This window comes from Pipra filicauda, unplaced genomic scaffold (genome assembly GCF_003945595.2).
Source record: "Pipra filicauda isolate LSUMZ 115617 unplaced genomic scaffold, ASM394559v2 scaffold76_size2844353_pilon, whole genome shotgun sequence".
In the NCBI taxonomy this organism is placed as follows: Eukaryota; Metazoa; Chordata; class Aves; order Passeriformes; family Pipridae; genus Pipra; species Pipra filicauda.
Window position 1 is genome coordinate 2,554,772 of NW_024104942.1, and position 16,405 is coordinate 2,571,176.

The 16,405-nt window shown below is 37.0% G+C and overlaps 1 long non-coding RNA gene across 3 annotated transcripts in view; it reads right to left on the bottom strand.

Moving 5' to 3' along the window:
* LOC113983823 overlaps positions 1-15,601 on the bottom strand; it is a 60,526-nt gene extending 44,925 nt beyond the window's left edge. For all 3 annotated transcript variants that reach the window (XR_005566619.1, XR_003539236.2, XR_005566618.1), the window contains exon 1: positions 15,266-15,601. This is a non-coding gene — a long non-coding RNA (uncharacterized LOC113983823). The remainder of the gene's footprint in view (positions 1-15,265) is intronic.
* Between the last annotated feature and the right edge of the window lie 804 nt (positions 15,602-16,405).

Consider the following 16,405-nt stretch of genomic DNA (forward strand, 5'->3'; position numbering starts at 1 on the left):
CAATCTGTATGATCTCCATAGATTTAAAAAAAAAAAATCCAGCTGATACAGCAAGCCTTCGACCCAGCTTTACTGTGAACTTATCCACTTCATCACACAAGGAATTCATTCACTTGCATAAATTTGAGCACATTTTTAATTCCCTTGCCCTTTCTGTTTATTAAATACCATAGTCCTGATCCTCTAAATAGGTTTGGCCAACTGAAACACAGCAGGTAAAGAAACCTTCCAGAAAACACAAAGTGATCTTTTAGCCACATCAGTAGCCTCCTAAATACTTTTGATTTAGATATTTTTGTGAAAATCCTGATGTCATGTGATCCACACATCTAATTTACTTCAGCCTTTGAGTTGACTGGTAATTATGGTGATACTAAAGAAAGGATACATTTCAACAGAGTTTAGAAAAAGTTGGATGGTGCAATTGAATTGCCTTTATCAGTCTTCACTGAATTCTTTGTCTTTTCTCATCAGTCAAATCTATGTCTTGTTACACGACTCTGACTCTGGCTTCACAGTTTTGAGGATAAACTAGTCATTTTTCCTGGTCCATTTCCAGGGGTTTAAAGCATGTTTGCCCCCAACTAAGAAGATGTTTCCCTCCAAAATATCTGTATTTACTTCTCCATCTTCTCACCCAAGCAGGTAAAATCCATTCACTTTCCCAAGCGCTCTAGTGGAGTGATATAATTGTGTTAGGTAGCTTAAGGGACAGGTAGCAAATACTTAAATACCTGCTTATACTTGGAGTTTCTATAATTCTCTTTAAGTCTGAAATCAGTTTTTATTAACTTTTCATAACAAGCCACTTATTGAATACTTGCTCCTACCAGGGATCATTTAAGAAGTACAGAAAATACTTGTTAAGATCAGTATTACAGGGCCATGAGTCAATCATCCTTATGAAGAGATAAATATGAAAGACGTGTTTGAGTAAGAAATGTTATTAACTGAAATTTGGATTTTTATTTGGGAGTATAGAGAGAAATGAGATGTTATTTCAGCGTCACTGTGCTGGTCTGTTGAAAAAAAGCGCTTACTGTTTGCTTTGGAGAGACTTTTTAGATTTTGTTCATGTCAGTGAAAGGTAGAGTAACCAGCTCTGGAAAGCAAATTTGCCCAATTTCCATCTGCCTCATAGCAAACTTCTGCTTTTGTTTTTAATCAGTCTGGAAGTAATTTTTGAGTATGAAAATAATGAGTATTCTCATGAAAAAGTCATCTTAATGCTGCTTTTAACTGTCATGTTTAGGAAATGTGTTCGTGATTTATCAAGGATAGGTGTTATGATAGGTAACAATAGCAATGGCACTATATTGAGGGAGACATTGTCTCCTTGTTCTTAGAGTACGGTAAAATGTGAGGCTTCTGAGGCTGTGGGAAATGAGTTTTCAGTGCATCAAATGTTTTGACTTTTAACTAAAAGATTGAGTTCTGCAGTGCCACCATCTTTTAAAGATTAAATCCACATGGCACTATATGGAATACAATATCCATTGTTCATAGTTCTTGAATGACTTGGAATCATGTGTTAACATGATGAAACCAGATGGGATGTTCAAACACTAAACTCCATTCAGTGCTAGCCAGATGTCTTTCCTGGAGCTTGGGGAGGAATCCTCCAAATAGAAATTTCAGAAAAGATAACAACTGTCAAATTTTGAGAAATTGATTCAAGTGATAAATATGTTATATTGGTTATTCAGTAATTGCTTATCTATTTTTAGGTAAGCTTCATCTGATTTCATCTCTGCTCCTGGCTTCAGATGTGGATGTATCATACAATCCAAAATGGTTTTTTCCCCCCCACCCCCCACTCCCCCTTGAATGAGGAAGTAAAAGTAAAATTGACTTGGCAAGTATGCTGGGAGATAGACAGGGTTTGCTTTAGTGGCTCAACTAGCATCTTACAAACAAAAAAATGGGAAAAGAGGGCAGCAGAGAACAAAGTATGTAAGTCAAAAGCAAGCTGCAGAATGTAGCACTAAACTAAAAAAAAAGTTTATCAAATGGTTAGCAGTCACTCAGAAAGTTTGTATCTCTAAATTAGATTAACAAATGTTGCTATTATGAGCCAGCTTTATGTGTGGCTACATTTGCAGAAAATGGATGGATATCGTTTTGTGTCTTAAAAAACTAACCAAAACAAAACCTCCTCAGTTATGCTACCTTTGACCCTTACAAAAATTCCACTACAGTGGGCTTGCAGCAGCGTGGAAAGACTGTAAATATGTTTAGACAGGTGGTACAGTCTGAGGCCTTCTTTAAGGAAATGGAGAACAATACAGAAGGTCTTCATTTAGAAACGTTCTCATATAATGAAGTATGCCCAATATATTTCAATGCAGAATGCCTTTTTCAGTGATTCTCACTTGTCATGAAATAAAGTATGAGTTTTCAAACAGAACAATTGAGGAGTAGTCTCCCCCACATTTCTCTTTCATGCTGTGTTAACCTCACTTATTTTACATTTGTGCAGTAAAAGAAATGACAGCCAAGTCAAGTTTCTAAATTTAAAGCTACTGGGCGACAAATCTTTGGCAAGGAGGGATGCACAATTCTAGTCTTCGTTATGCTTTTCATCTCCTGTTGTAGAGAGCTAAGGAAAAAAGGAGCAGGAAGCTCATTAAGATATTGTAGCCAAAGGCCACAAGCTCCTCTACCATAAAAGTCTCAAATTTTCTTGACTGTCTGCTCTCCCTTTGCAATGTCCGAAACACACAGTGAATCCTGAGGGTATCCAGCAGGAAATCATTGCTGTCTGTTCTGTGTAAGTTCCAAAGAAGGAAAGGAAAGGACAGAATATAAGCACTGCATGGTGAGTTACCCAGCAGAGAGGTGTTGGAGGGGGACAGAATAGAGATCTAGTTGTTAGTACAACAAAAAGGTTGGAATTCGGCCAAGTCCCACTGGTCCTTTCAATGGCCTTGATGTTCTCACAACCTGTGTATACAAGGCATCAGGTTCTTTTTACCAGGAGCGTGTTGGAAATACACGATGGAGGCCTAACCCGTTGGAGCCTGCTGGGATGATGCTAAATAGGATTCCCTGTGCTAGTTGCTACAAAAATGCCCACTTAGGTACAGATGTGTTGCCATCTCCTTGGAGAACCAACTCAGTTATGCATTTAAAAGATAGATTCATGCACTTCACACACATTCAGTGTTAGACCCTCTTCCCTTTGAACTATTTCTTTTGGTTCAGTATTTTTTGGGTACAAATTTAAGTCGGTATTTCAGCCAAAAACCTCTTGATTCCTCTTTGAAAAGGACAGGAACTTCATCAGCTTTTTAAGTAACTCAGGTTTCGCTTCCTTCATTAGAGTGATGATAGATTTTAATTTTTTTTTGCGTGGAAAAAATCTTAAGTTACCCCAAATTTAAGATTGAGTCTGAAAAGTTCAACTAGAATACTGGTACTGAAAGAATAACCTGATGAATGATTCTCTAAACAAAATTATGTAAAATTTATTCCCTGAATGTAAAACTAACATAGGATAGTGGTTAGAGGGATATTTTCTCCTCTTTAAAAAAACCAAACCAATACAAAAACCAAACAAACAACAAAACACCAAAACCAAACCAAAAAACAAAAACACAAAACGAATGTGTTTTGTGGAATTGAGGTGTGGATTTGGTCATAACATAAAGCAGTAAAACTTGATAATTACAAACAAATACAACTAAAAAGTGAAGGTCTCAGTGAGGTGAGGAAAGAGGAAGCTTGGATTTAGACACAAAATGTCAGATAAATCCCATGGATTGAAATTGCAATGTTCCATGTTTTGGTTTACTGAAATTTCGTGAGACTCTGCTTGTTTTACTATTTTGTATTTTGAGGAAATGATGACAGAAACTAATGAGATTACAACTTGGTTATTTTTTGAGGTTTCCACTAATAATGAAAATGTAGATTTGAAGTCCTAATCTTTCCTGTGTCCGTTTAATAAAAGTATTTATGTATTTTCAAACTGCTCCATAAAAAGGCACTATTTTACTTGTGTTTACACTTTTAAGTAAAATTGGAGTAACTTTTGGTATTTATGGTACCAGTTCCAACGTTTCCATCTTCACATTTTGCTGTTTGCAGAGGAATACAGTGATTCAGGGTGGAGTGGTTTAAAGAAGCAGATTGGATGGGGGTAGAAGAAATGGATAAGAAGCTGTTAATCAGCAAATGGATTTCACGAGAGGAATCTGTCTCTAGTTTTAGAATTTTATAAGCTGATGCTCTGAAGCAAACCTGACTGTGCAAAGGATCCCTTCTACCTGTCTCTAATATATTAGGAAGTCATTTGCTTGAAGAAAGATGGTTTTTTAAGTGTTATGCAAGACTGAACTATTACATAAGACTTAGAGAAGGAGACACCTGGTTGTTTGGGGTTTTTTTGTTGTTATGGCTTTTTCAACTGACATAAAAAAGAATTCTATAATGAAGCACAATTCAAGGATGTTTTGCTTTAATTTCCTTTCTTCAGGTAAAATGTGTAGCGAAAGCACTAGGAATGATATAAGTTAGAGAATGAGGGAAATATGTACTCTCTGTATTTTAGATGCACATATTGCACGTAGAAGAAGCTGATAATTCATAAGAGTAAATGAATCAAGGCACAAGCATAGTGTCCTATTTCTACCATGCTATTTTTTCTGCAGATTTAGTACACTTCGTGACAATTGTAACAAATCAGTTTGGAATTTACAGAGAATAAGCTTCATATGAGTCTTCTCTGAAAGGCAAGATTTTGATGTTCCAAAATAGCAGAACATGAAATGAATTTATATTTGAGGTAATCTAGTTTTTCTATACTTAATTTAGAAACTTGACTACTTTTAGGTTTATTCCTTTTTATATTTGCAAATCATTGTAAAATCAGTCATTTAAAAACATAGCAAGAACTTAACCTTAGGTTGTAGTTCAGAAAAAAAATCTATAGCAGCCACCTAAAGCAAGAAATCACATTTCCAGACAAAGGATTCTGAAGTTCTGGAAGTGAAGGATGCAAATGGCTGCACGCACTGATACACAGCAGTCTCAAAAGTGATGATCTTGATGAGATAGCAGGAGAAAACAGTGTGAAAATTTACTTCATTCTGTTTATCTCAAGTCCAACTCTTCAGTGCTGTGTTTCCTTCACAGAAACAATGTCTGTTTTCAGTCTGCAGAAGTAGTTGAATTCTCAGCTGTGCAAAAGATACAATTATGACAAGTACACTTGACCTTCAGTGAAATTAAGGAGAGTACCACCTGCACTAAATATGTCTTGTAAACAGTGTCAGGAGCAAAGGGATACAGTCTGGCTAGAAATCAAATCCAGTTGCATAGCTTACTGCAATAATAACCTTTCAGGTTTCTTTAAAGTTTTGACTTCTAATGGTACCCTACTCTTAAACAAGGGGTGTTGATGAGTTGTTAGCAGCTGTGCTGTGAACAGGAGCATTCTTTGTGCTGAGATAAAGTGGCCCAGCTCTAGAAATAGTCTGTCACGCAATAAACAACTTTTTTTTCCTGATTCTCTTGTAGTCTCTGTGTTACAAATGAAATTAAAGAACATAAGAAAATTGTTTCAGGACACACTTTCCAGAATATTTCTAACTTCTTGACCTGTGCCTACTCCTGGAATAAACAACTATAGTAACACCTATATTTTGTTTTATAGAAAAATGTCCCCCCAAAATCAAACCCCTTAAAACTATCTAGATAATGAAGATAGCCTAAATTAATTTTTATATTACAATGTCATAGGAAAAACAACAAAATATTCATTTAGAAAGACACAGTATCCTGAAAGCAACTTAACATATCCAAAAGACAATCCAGTAAAAGGAATGCTGCAGTCCAGATGCAAACACATGTGCCATAGACGTTCCCTATATGTAAACCCTCATCAGAACTCTTTTTGTGCAAGTCTCACCTTGAAGTAATGCTGTACATAGAGGCTGTGTTATCCTGGGTTATTTTGTCTAGACAGTTCTGACTAGTAGGGTTTTCCATAAAAGCTACTTGCTCCTATTCACCTATTTTAACCAATCCTTTCCCTCCTTTCTGTAACTTAATGAACATTTCTCAGCATAGCTCAGTGAGGAAGGAATGTGGGGAAGCCAAGTTAGTTACCTAAAGGTTTTAAATGTCTAAATCATAATTTTAAATATTTTTTAGGCACAGTTAGCTAGTATAGATCACAAAGTGCAGGAAACATGTACTGGACAGTCTTGGATTTCCAGTAAGTTTTATACTGATGTTGTAGGGTGAATTTTAGTACATGGTATTATGTACTAATAGTGAAAATGATCTTCAATGCCAGGTCAAATCCAAAGAAGCCATCAGTCTGGCAGCCTAGTATGAATGGGGAAAATGGGTTCCTTGCCCACAGTGGCAGGAAGTGCCCATGGTAGGCTTTTCAGAAATAACACAAAATTGCAAATGGTCTTGAATATGATGGTAATCCAGCTTAAACTTTTTCCTCAGCAAAGTTAAACCATAGACCTCAAAAATCTTAGAAGCTACCTACTAAATATAAAGCATAGATGAATAAACATTGTGATATGTGTGCTGTCTTTCATATTATCTGCATCGCTGACAACTGTAGAATTTATAGCATTTCGTATTTAATATATGTTTTACTACACTCCTTATTTTTGTAAATCAAAATTGTACAAACCTTATATAGTTTAGCTGTTTATTATTAGTCTGTAAAACTGCTGTTTTCCTTTAAAATTTAAGTCAGTCCTGATATAATTAATAACTCTACAAGAAATCAATTTATTTTTTTTTCCTGAGGAAAATGAGGTGTAGTGGCTTGGCTGTTTTGTAGCAACGGGTTCTGGTTTTGTCTTCCATTTCCATAGCAAAGGGAATTAATTTAAGGGAGATCAATAGCGTTGCCGCCATACATTGCATACTCCCGCTATAATTCACAGTGCTGGGGAGTATTTGACATGAGTTTATACTTAATCTTGTATCTTGTTGTATAGAATTATGCAAATTAAGCACCCTTAGAAAGAAGCTTTTGTTTTTATTAATTTAATGCAGTAATACTAATAAGGGAAAAATGTGTAAAACAAATCTTTTTGTTTTGCTTAGGATAAAAAAAAAAAAGTGCTAACCCTTGATATTGGTGGGCGTAATGGATGTTGTGTAAAGCACTCTGCACTTTGCAGCGTGTGAAACCTGCACAAACTTTCCAGTAAAGTTAAAGCACTTGCAAAAATGTTGCACCTGGAGCAGGGAGGAGTGAAGAGGGCAAAGGTCAGCATTAGGCATTAAGACACTGACTAAACAGACTTTACACTTGGTGAAAAGTCCAGACAACCCCTGCAGTGTCATCTTACAACTCTGGTTTTCTTCTTTTCAGGACATAGTAATCCATAAATACACTCAAGTCACCAGCAGCTTAGCTCTTCCCCCACTTCTCCCCCTTTTTAACTCTCCTTTCATTTTTAATTCTTACATAAAGATCTGAATTTTTAACCCTTTCCAAGTATTTTAATCAACCCTGGGAGCTGCTTTTCTTCACTGCTGTCATTTACTAGACCTATCTTTCTAAATCCTCTTTTTTGAAAATTATTCTCTAAGAAAAGTGGTTTCAAATAAACTAAAAAAAATATTGCTTGAAAACTCAGTAGCACAAACTCAGTGTATGGATAAGACATCCTGGAAAATTATCAGATTTTTATTTCTATAAAAAGGCAGTTATCAAACTCTGTAAACTACTTAAAAGCAATATTTGTTTCTGAAGTTTCTTAACCAGAAACTCTATGTAAAATATCTCATGGGATGTAGCATAAAATTTGTTTCTACAATTACTTCTGAACCTATTTGTTTAGATAGATGAAACCAGTTTCAGCTGGGATGCTGCAAGAAATGTTTGTCATTGTTGGTTTTTTTCAGTCAAGCAAACAGAAAAATATCATCAATTTCTCTAAACTGGAAAAATGCAGAGGTAAAACGAAGAGGTCTTTGTACTTTTATCATACAATTAAGTCTTTCAGTTTTGCGTCTATTACACTTAGTAGCTGAAATCATGAGACCAAACTGATTTTAATCATTTTATCAGATCCCATTATCCACATCCCATGGTTTAAGAGACTGGATAGACTCCTAATATAGTCTGGAGCCTTGACAGTAAAAATAGGCTGGTGAAATACAACCTATCAGTTGCATATAATTGTGCACATTTTGCTCACTTCCTCTCCTTGTTCTGAGCACTGCACGAGGCTGTACTTCCACGCAGGATATTTTCCCCTTGCCCACTTTTCACTACCCCACCCCTTCTGCAAATCTACTGAGATGTTCAGCAGGTCTGTCACATTCCCTTTTTCATTAATTTTTTACATCTTGTGAGCAGCACTGACACCAGAGACCTGAAAGAAATCTGAGTAGTTCTTTCATACTGCTCACGAATATTGATTCATAGAAACATTCATCAGAAAATGATTTTTTTTTTCTTTTGGACGGAGATCTCGCGTATTTACTCAGGGAGGGAAAACAAAACTTCCAGTTACATGTGTGCAACATGGTCATTTCAGTTAGTCACAAAATGGTGGCCTGAAAGCATCTCCTGTCAAATCTCATGGTCACTGCAGGCTTACTGATTTCTGTTCTTGCACAGTGATTTTTAGTGTTGCTACCCAAGGGTTTCTAACTTGAATATGATGGTAACCCAGCTTATACTTTCTCCTCAGCAAAGCTAAAATTATAGACCTCAAAAATCTTAGAAACCACTTACTAAATATGAAGCATAGACAAATATTACATTACGTGTGTGCTGTCTTTTGGTCTGTTCAGTGGTGGAAATCAGAGAATCATCAATAGAAACAGAAAGATGAAACTGGGATTTAATGGGGGCAGAACCAGCAAAGGTATTTGCTTCTCATTGCAACGCGCTCTGTCAAAATTACAGACCTATTTCAGCATGATGCTTTAAGTATATGCTGGACTTTGAGCGTGGAAGTGATTTTTTGGGTCGGCTTTAGAAGTAAGAATACGCTCAATGCCATTACAAGATCAGATCCTTGGTGCACAAACACTAGAGGCAGTGAGTGTCTAGGGCTCAGGTTTGGTGCTCCTGGTGACACAGTGCAGCATTTTAACCTGCAGTGAGTCTCACTGGTACCATGGGACAGTCTATTAATAACCCGTTACAGGAGTCAGCATTTTAGTGCTAGGCCTTGCATGAATGTTGAATCTAGAGCATCATTACAGATGGAGTAGTACCTTCCATTCATCCTATATTCTGATGTTGTATTGCAGGTTACAAAAAAAAAAAAAAAAGAAGTGAATATTCAAGTACATGGAGAACTTAAGAAAATTAGACTAGAACTGAATAATATTAATCTCTTGAGAAATGGGCTTTGTGTCTTGTCTAGTTGTAGAAACACCACACCAAATATGACCTGACTTAATAGCAGCAACAAAAGACCATTTTGTCTAGTATTTTTTATTCTTTTCAAGCATCCGAGGTGTCTACAGTACCCTTTGCTGTGGTATCTCAATGCTGACTTCATAATAATAATCACATATTCAAAACTTCAATTCTGCTAATATGACATAGATGAGAAGCCAGGGAGTTAAATGATTTGCCCAAGGCTATGAAACATCATGCTGGAGAGCTGAAATCAGACCTTTTACCATGTCTGCCTGGCCAGACGCAAGGTCTGTGCTTTGTTTTATGTTCTCAGGCATGTTTCTTCACGCAAATGTTATTTGGACTGCATGCCTGACATATAGCAAAGGCCATACTGCCCACTGCATTTTCTTCTGGATTGTTTTCCACCTTAAACTTAAAAAATTACTGGAATTTTAATGAAAACCTGGTTTAACTGAAGGAAAGAAGAATGTCTTATTGAAGCCATTTTCATTATTACTTTTCAGAAATTATATTCTACAGGTGTTTAGTGGTTTCTTGATTCAAGCTTATAGTGATGAGACCAACAACCACTCAAGCATAATGTCAAACTAAGCTCTGAACAGGAGAGTTAATATGTGCAAAACAGTACAGCAGTAATAAGTCTGTTGCTGATTTTTTTTCAACCAACCAAACTTGCTCTGTATTGCTTCCAACTGGTCTTTTTCCCCCACCTCACTTTTTTTCTGAAGGATTCATTTTAACCACTTACCTTATCCATGGGCTGTGTAAATCTGTGGGTGAAACTTTGTGCGTCTTTTACAAACTCTACTTGCTAAATTTCCAATATCGTTGTATTACTTCACACATATCCCACTAATGCCAAACAAAATAGCAGGTAAGACTGTAATGGTGTCATCTGTGCATATAATTTTGTGGATAATGTTTGTGTGTGATACATACAGTATTTACAATCTGTACTTGGCATGTAGATCACACAGTCACAAGTGAGGCTGATCACCAACCCACGTAGTGTGGGTGGGATGTGTGTATGTAAAACCTACGTAGGCAGATTAATAGCAATTGAAGGTTACAGATGTTTTAAGGGTGAACATTTTGGACAGTGGAAAAATACATTTTTCTGACACTTCCAAAATGCGCCTTATAAAAATTTGATTAAGTACCATATCCTTCAAATTTTCTGTCTTCATTAGAAAAGGCAAAGCATTTCATGCTTTAGTTCACCCACACCTTTCAATCTTTTTGGTCGCTCTTTGCCTGAGTTTGTTTTGGCAGTTTTGTTTCTGCTTTTATGGGGTTTTTTGGTTCTTTTACTATTTGGCCATTAAATGATGTCAAGTACCTGTTTGGCTGGTGTCTGATAGACGTACATTTTCCTTGTTACGCACATTTCTAAAAGAGGAACTTGCCATGATTTTTGCCTGAATGCTACTAGATTTGGCACTGTACAAATAATATAAATTAAATATTCTTAATTATTTCATCTCATACTAGAAAAGATTCAGGACAAAGGAGAGATTGATGCAGTGTGCCTTACAATGGTCCTACTGATTTCTCTACTGGCCTTTCCTCTGCACATGGTCAATTAGAATTGAAAATCCTGTGCTGATTTCATTCGCTGGAATTTTTAAGCAGGTCAGGAAGAAAGATGTTATTGAAAGGAAAAGTCTCATCTAAATAAGAAAAGAACACGTGGCCATCTGGTCTAACTGTACCATGCTGAAAGTCATTTTGGCTCTGCTGTAGTTTGAGCTTTGTAACAGTTTGCTAAAATATCAAGCAGAAATCTGTTTACATTAAAACACTCTGTATTTTTATCTATAAAAATGCAATGTGCGGTTCTCTTCCTATCTGTAATGCATGAGCTCATTTGACCCCATTACCTTATTGAGACTGTCTATGTTTCTGGTAGGTTCTCAAGTTACTTCAGCTCTGCAAAGGTATAAGTGAAACTACCAAAATTTTGAAAGTTTTGGGGGTAATCCTGAGCACTTTATTCCTATGACCAAAACTTACACTTCTGCTTGAACTAGGAAAGGCTCAAACAGGAGGATGCAACAGGAAGTATGAGGGGAAAAGGGGAAAGGAAAGTTTAAAAAAGGAAATTAGAAGTTGAAATTTGTGCGAGTAGCACCATGGAGTTTGCACAACCAAGTGTAGGCCACAGGCTAAGAGACAAGCTGTAATAGATACCAAATTTTTGAGGAATGGAGTCATAAATATGCATGAGCTTCCATGATTGCATTGTTTCAACATCAGCTTTTAAAAATTTTAAAGAAGTCAGGAAAAAAACAGAGGTCAGAATTTTTTACATTAGGTAAATAAACTCATTGCTTAAAAAGCTAGAACACACAGCTCCAAATCTCAGGTGGCTGGACAACAACAGCAGGAGGATAATGCCATACTTACAGAAACACTGGTCACTTGTATCTTCTACCTACTTTAGTCAGAGCTGTTGAACACCCAGCACTCACAAAACCCAAGAGACCTTACTGGGAGAAGGGGACAGTGTTGAACTAAACATGGAGGCAAGGACCCTGTATTCATATTCTCAGGTTTAATGCTTAATTCTTATGTGATTAATCACTACTTTTGCATTGACAAACATTACATAAATTGCCAGTTGAAATGTCCTTCTAATACAATGTAGTGTATAAATCCCTTCTGAAGTTTAGAGGAATTGATTTGCATAGGATTTCAGCCTTTAGGAAAGGATAAAAATATGATTGCTTATTGTCATTACCCTAAGAAAATGAAAGTCAGCACTTCATAATGTAGCTGCAGGCATTATTTCAAAATACCTTTTTGGAACAAGTGGCGCGTTTTATTTTTTTTAAAGCATAATATGCCACGTAAAGTAGAAGGAAAATTATCACCTTAATATACTGAACATGCATATATACATGTAGCTTACAAGTGCACACTTCTTGTGTATGACCATTGTTGAGTTTGCTTGTATATTTCATATAAGGTTATATAAAGTGTTCCTTTAGAAAAGCATCATATCCCTTGCTTTTAAAAAAAATAAAATACAGGAATATAAATTTGACCGCAGCTCTTGATTCACTTAATTTTTCTTAAATCTCTATTCTTGAATCTTGCTGTGGATATTGCTGCAACTACGTGCAACCTTTTGTTTGCATGTCTCTGCTGCTATTTGGAAAGGAAGTTTTTTTAAGACTAAATGGGATACTTATGCTGGGTTCCTTTCCTCATAGTGTTTATAAGTAATATTAAAGAAAAAAAGCCAAGAAAAATTCCCATCTTTTCATTAAGATACTTGTTAGAGTGACTACAATATAGTTTAAGCCTTTTCAGGGAGTAAATTAAAAGCAGTGTACATAGGTTGTGTGTTTAAAAATATGTTTTCTTCTAAGTCTTTTTCACACAAAGTTCATATTAAAAAATAAATATTAGTCATCATGTGTGTCACACCGTAATTTGTACCAGAAGACAATGAAATTCCAAAGAACTTAGAATATAGGTCCACATGGCATATATTTAAAAATTAAATAGAATAAATGCTTTGAATCTCCTTTTCCTCTGTATGTCTCTGCTAACCCCACCCATAGCCACACCAAACGTAGAGCAACTATTTTGGGGAGTACTGCATTCCCAAAACCAACTTTCTGGCACGATGACACTAGGCCAGTTGGCATTTCTCTGGTCTGTGGCAACAGGAAGGCCAGGGGTTGCAAGGCCAGCTAACTAGTCCCCTGCCACGCTCCCCTTCTTCATTTGAAGACAACCTACTTACAAAGCATTTTGCTACTGCCTTGTTTAAAACTACCATAAAACTGTCTGGGAGCTCTCGCTAATCTATCTAAACCCAAATGTTTTCAAATATTTCAGTTTGATGGGCATTCAGGCATGGGTATCTGGACAGTAGCTATTTGCCTTTATATAATATATCATATGCATACACAAAATCTTTACCTAGTATTTGAGAGCTACACGGCAATTATGTAAGTGATGCATGAACTTAACGTAAAATACTGCATTGACTGTAAAGCTAGAGTAGAAATCACAGTAAAATGGGAAACATTGGATGCCCCTGTTTACACTGTGTTGGAAAGTGTGTGTACATGTGCGTATGTTTTGTACAATAATGTGTATATATGTTTACAAAGTTTCTTATTTTGTATTTTTTGCGAATCATAACAAAGTTGAAACCGAGCCTGGCCGACATAAGGAGGAAAGGCTTGTGTTTGGCTTTAATCTTTCTGCAGCACGGTTCAGACTTCTGTCTGATCTGCACATAGCAGAGCAAGGGGCTTGCCGTGCATTGCGTGCAGGCTCCTTGATTGTGGAGGGGAAAAAAAAAAAATCTGGCTGGAATCCAGACAGGCGAGCGCAGTGCTCTGTTGATCATTGTGTCTAGCCTTCAGGTGTCTCAGCTCACAGTGGGCGGCGGTTGGGGGAGGGGGAGATAACAGGAGGGCAGACAAAGAATAAAATGGTGTATTTAAAAAAAAAAAAAAAAAAAGAAATCATATGTAAAAAAAATTCACATCAAATCCTTTTTTTTTAAAAAATGCTTCTTTTAACGTTCCTGTCCCTGCAGCGGGAGCAAGCAAACATCTGTCCAGGAAGATTTATTTAAGCCATAATTAGTAGCGTCTGGAGTCTTTCAACAATTTCTCTTTATTGCACTTAATTTTTTATTTTTTTTTAAAGAAGTCTGCTCATCTTTCACTTAAAAACTGTTTTCACTTCATGCATTATTAGAGATCCAGCCCAACCAGGACTGAGTCAGATTTCTATTGTCTTTGCTTTTTCCCTTCTGATCGTAGTTTTCAGAATCCAACTTTTAGTAGGGAAGGGGGGGTGGGAAGGATCGTGCAGGCAGGGGGGAAAGATCTTATTAAAGATCTAATGAGCATGTGGAGGAAAAAAAAGCAAAAATACGAATCAGTGCTGTTTATTATACAGTTATTCATTTGGGTTCAATTTCTTTTCCGGGGAAGAAGAAAAAAAGCACTGCTTTGTCTGTTGCTTCTGTTTGAGAACTCTCATAAATCTTGCCCAGAAAGCAACTTGAGCTCAAGGAGATCTGGCCAGTAAAGCTCTGGGAAGCAATTTCAATGTCTCTTGCTATGGATATTCTCTTCTTTCTGCCCCCTTCATCTCCACTGCCCTCTCCACCCTGACTTTCTGACATTATACCGTGAAGAGCCCCACACCCTTTCCCACCCCACCAGGAATCTGAGTGAATGCAAGCCGCAATCTAGAGGTAAAGTTGCTTATCAAAAAACCTCTCCTCATGCTGAGTGAGTCCAGATATTATACTAGTGTTTTTTCAGTCCAGCCATAACCCTTTCTAACACTCCCCCCGTTGGCTCGCCTCTCCCCCTCCCCCCGTGGAAGGGGTGGGATGGGAACCTTGCTCGACTTCATTGTTCCAAATGTAAGAGCTATTTGCCCCAAAGTGTCTTTGCTGTCTTTCATAGCTAATTATAATAACTGTCAGATGTCTGGAAAGTCTGGGCTGCCCTTGCTGGCGGAGTTAAAGTTTGCCTTTATGTTTTCCCCTTGGGGACAGATCAGGCCTGATTAGACACAGAGTACAAATAAAAGTGAACAACATACGTGTGTAGGGCTTTTTGTCTTTGTTTTTCTTTATGAACAAAGCAGCACGCTGGCTATGTCAGGAAGCAGTGTGTCATGCAGTGTGCATGCAGGCACTGCCCTGGAGGATAACTCGCTTTTTCTTTTTCTTCTTTTTTTTTTCCTTTCTCTTATTGAAGCATGCAAGAAATATTACTGAATTTTAATATCACTTTAGATACTTGCTCATCGCATAAGAAAAGTAATCATTGATTTAATGGATGTAACATTTTGACATTTTTAAGATATTTGCTTTCCTGCATGAAAATAAAAATAAATAGTCCCCGTACTCACAGTTTTGTTGTGCTGTGCAGGTCGCTGTCTCCTTCTGCAGAGACAAGGAAGGTCGGAGGGTGTCAAGGGTGCAGAATCCCAGTTAAATTCAGGAGAAATGTACAAATGTGCTTCCTGAAGTCGCCTGGAAGTCAGCCACTTGTGCTCAGACATCCCATTGCTGCTCTGCACGCTATACTATCTGCAGTTCTGAATTGAACTAAATACTGCCCATGTGAAAGACAGAGGAAACACAGTCATGTGGGACACACAAATCCACTCTATTGGCTCTGAAGGCACAACTTCAGCATTCTTGCATTTCCACCATTGGTTAACAGTTCAAGCTGAAAGAGTCTAGGTCCTCCTAGTGAGTCCGTTTTCCCTTTATGTGTGGAAGAAGGACTGTAGGATTTTACAGTGACAGGATTAGTTAAGAAAGGCACTGAAGTCATCCCTTTGACTGAAGCTGGTGGGTGGGGATTGGAAGCTGTGCTTTTCTCAAGTCGACGTTTTTCCTTTTTCTGCCTGCATTCCTAGTGTCAGGAAATGCTTGCAGTTAACTCGGGCAGCAGAGAGAAACTGAAGTGACTTTTTCAGGTTCAGGGATAGGGACCTGACTTTTAGAGTAATACAGTGTTAGAGACTGTACAATGATTTTTACAGGAATAACTAATCTGGCTTGCTAAAGTGTGGTTGTTCTCTCTTTTCCAATTTGTTTTTTTTGTTGTTGTTGTTTTGGTTTTGGTTTGTTTGTTTTAAGCTCAGAAAGGACTGTATCAGGATCATTTCTCTTGAATTTTGCATCACATAAGGCACATAAATGAGACCAGCAGTTCCAAAGCCTAGACTAATAATTCAACAACAGAGGAAAGATTTTACAGAACTCTGGATCTCTGGGGAATATTATGATATGGTCATAACAATATTTTTAAAGAAGTAACCAATTCCGTAAAATCTATAATTGCTGATATTTGAGAATAATTAAACTATAAAGATTAAATAGAAGGGAAGAAGATTGACTATCCCCTATTTTGGTATTCTGTCATTTGTCTGATTTAGTTATGCCAGCGTGAGCAGTAATTTGAAACGGTACTCAGTCATGTGTGACATACTTCTCCAATTAACCCTTATTAAAAAGACCTTTCCCAAATCCCACATGCA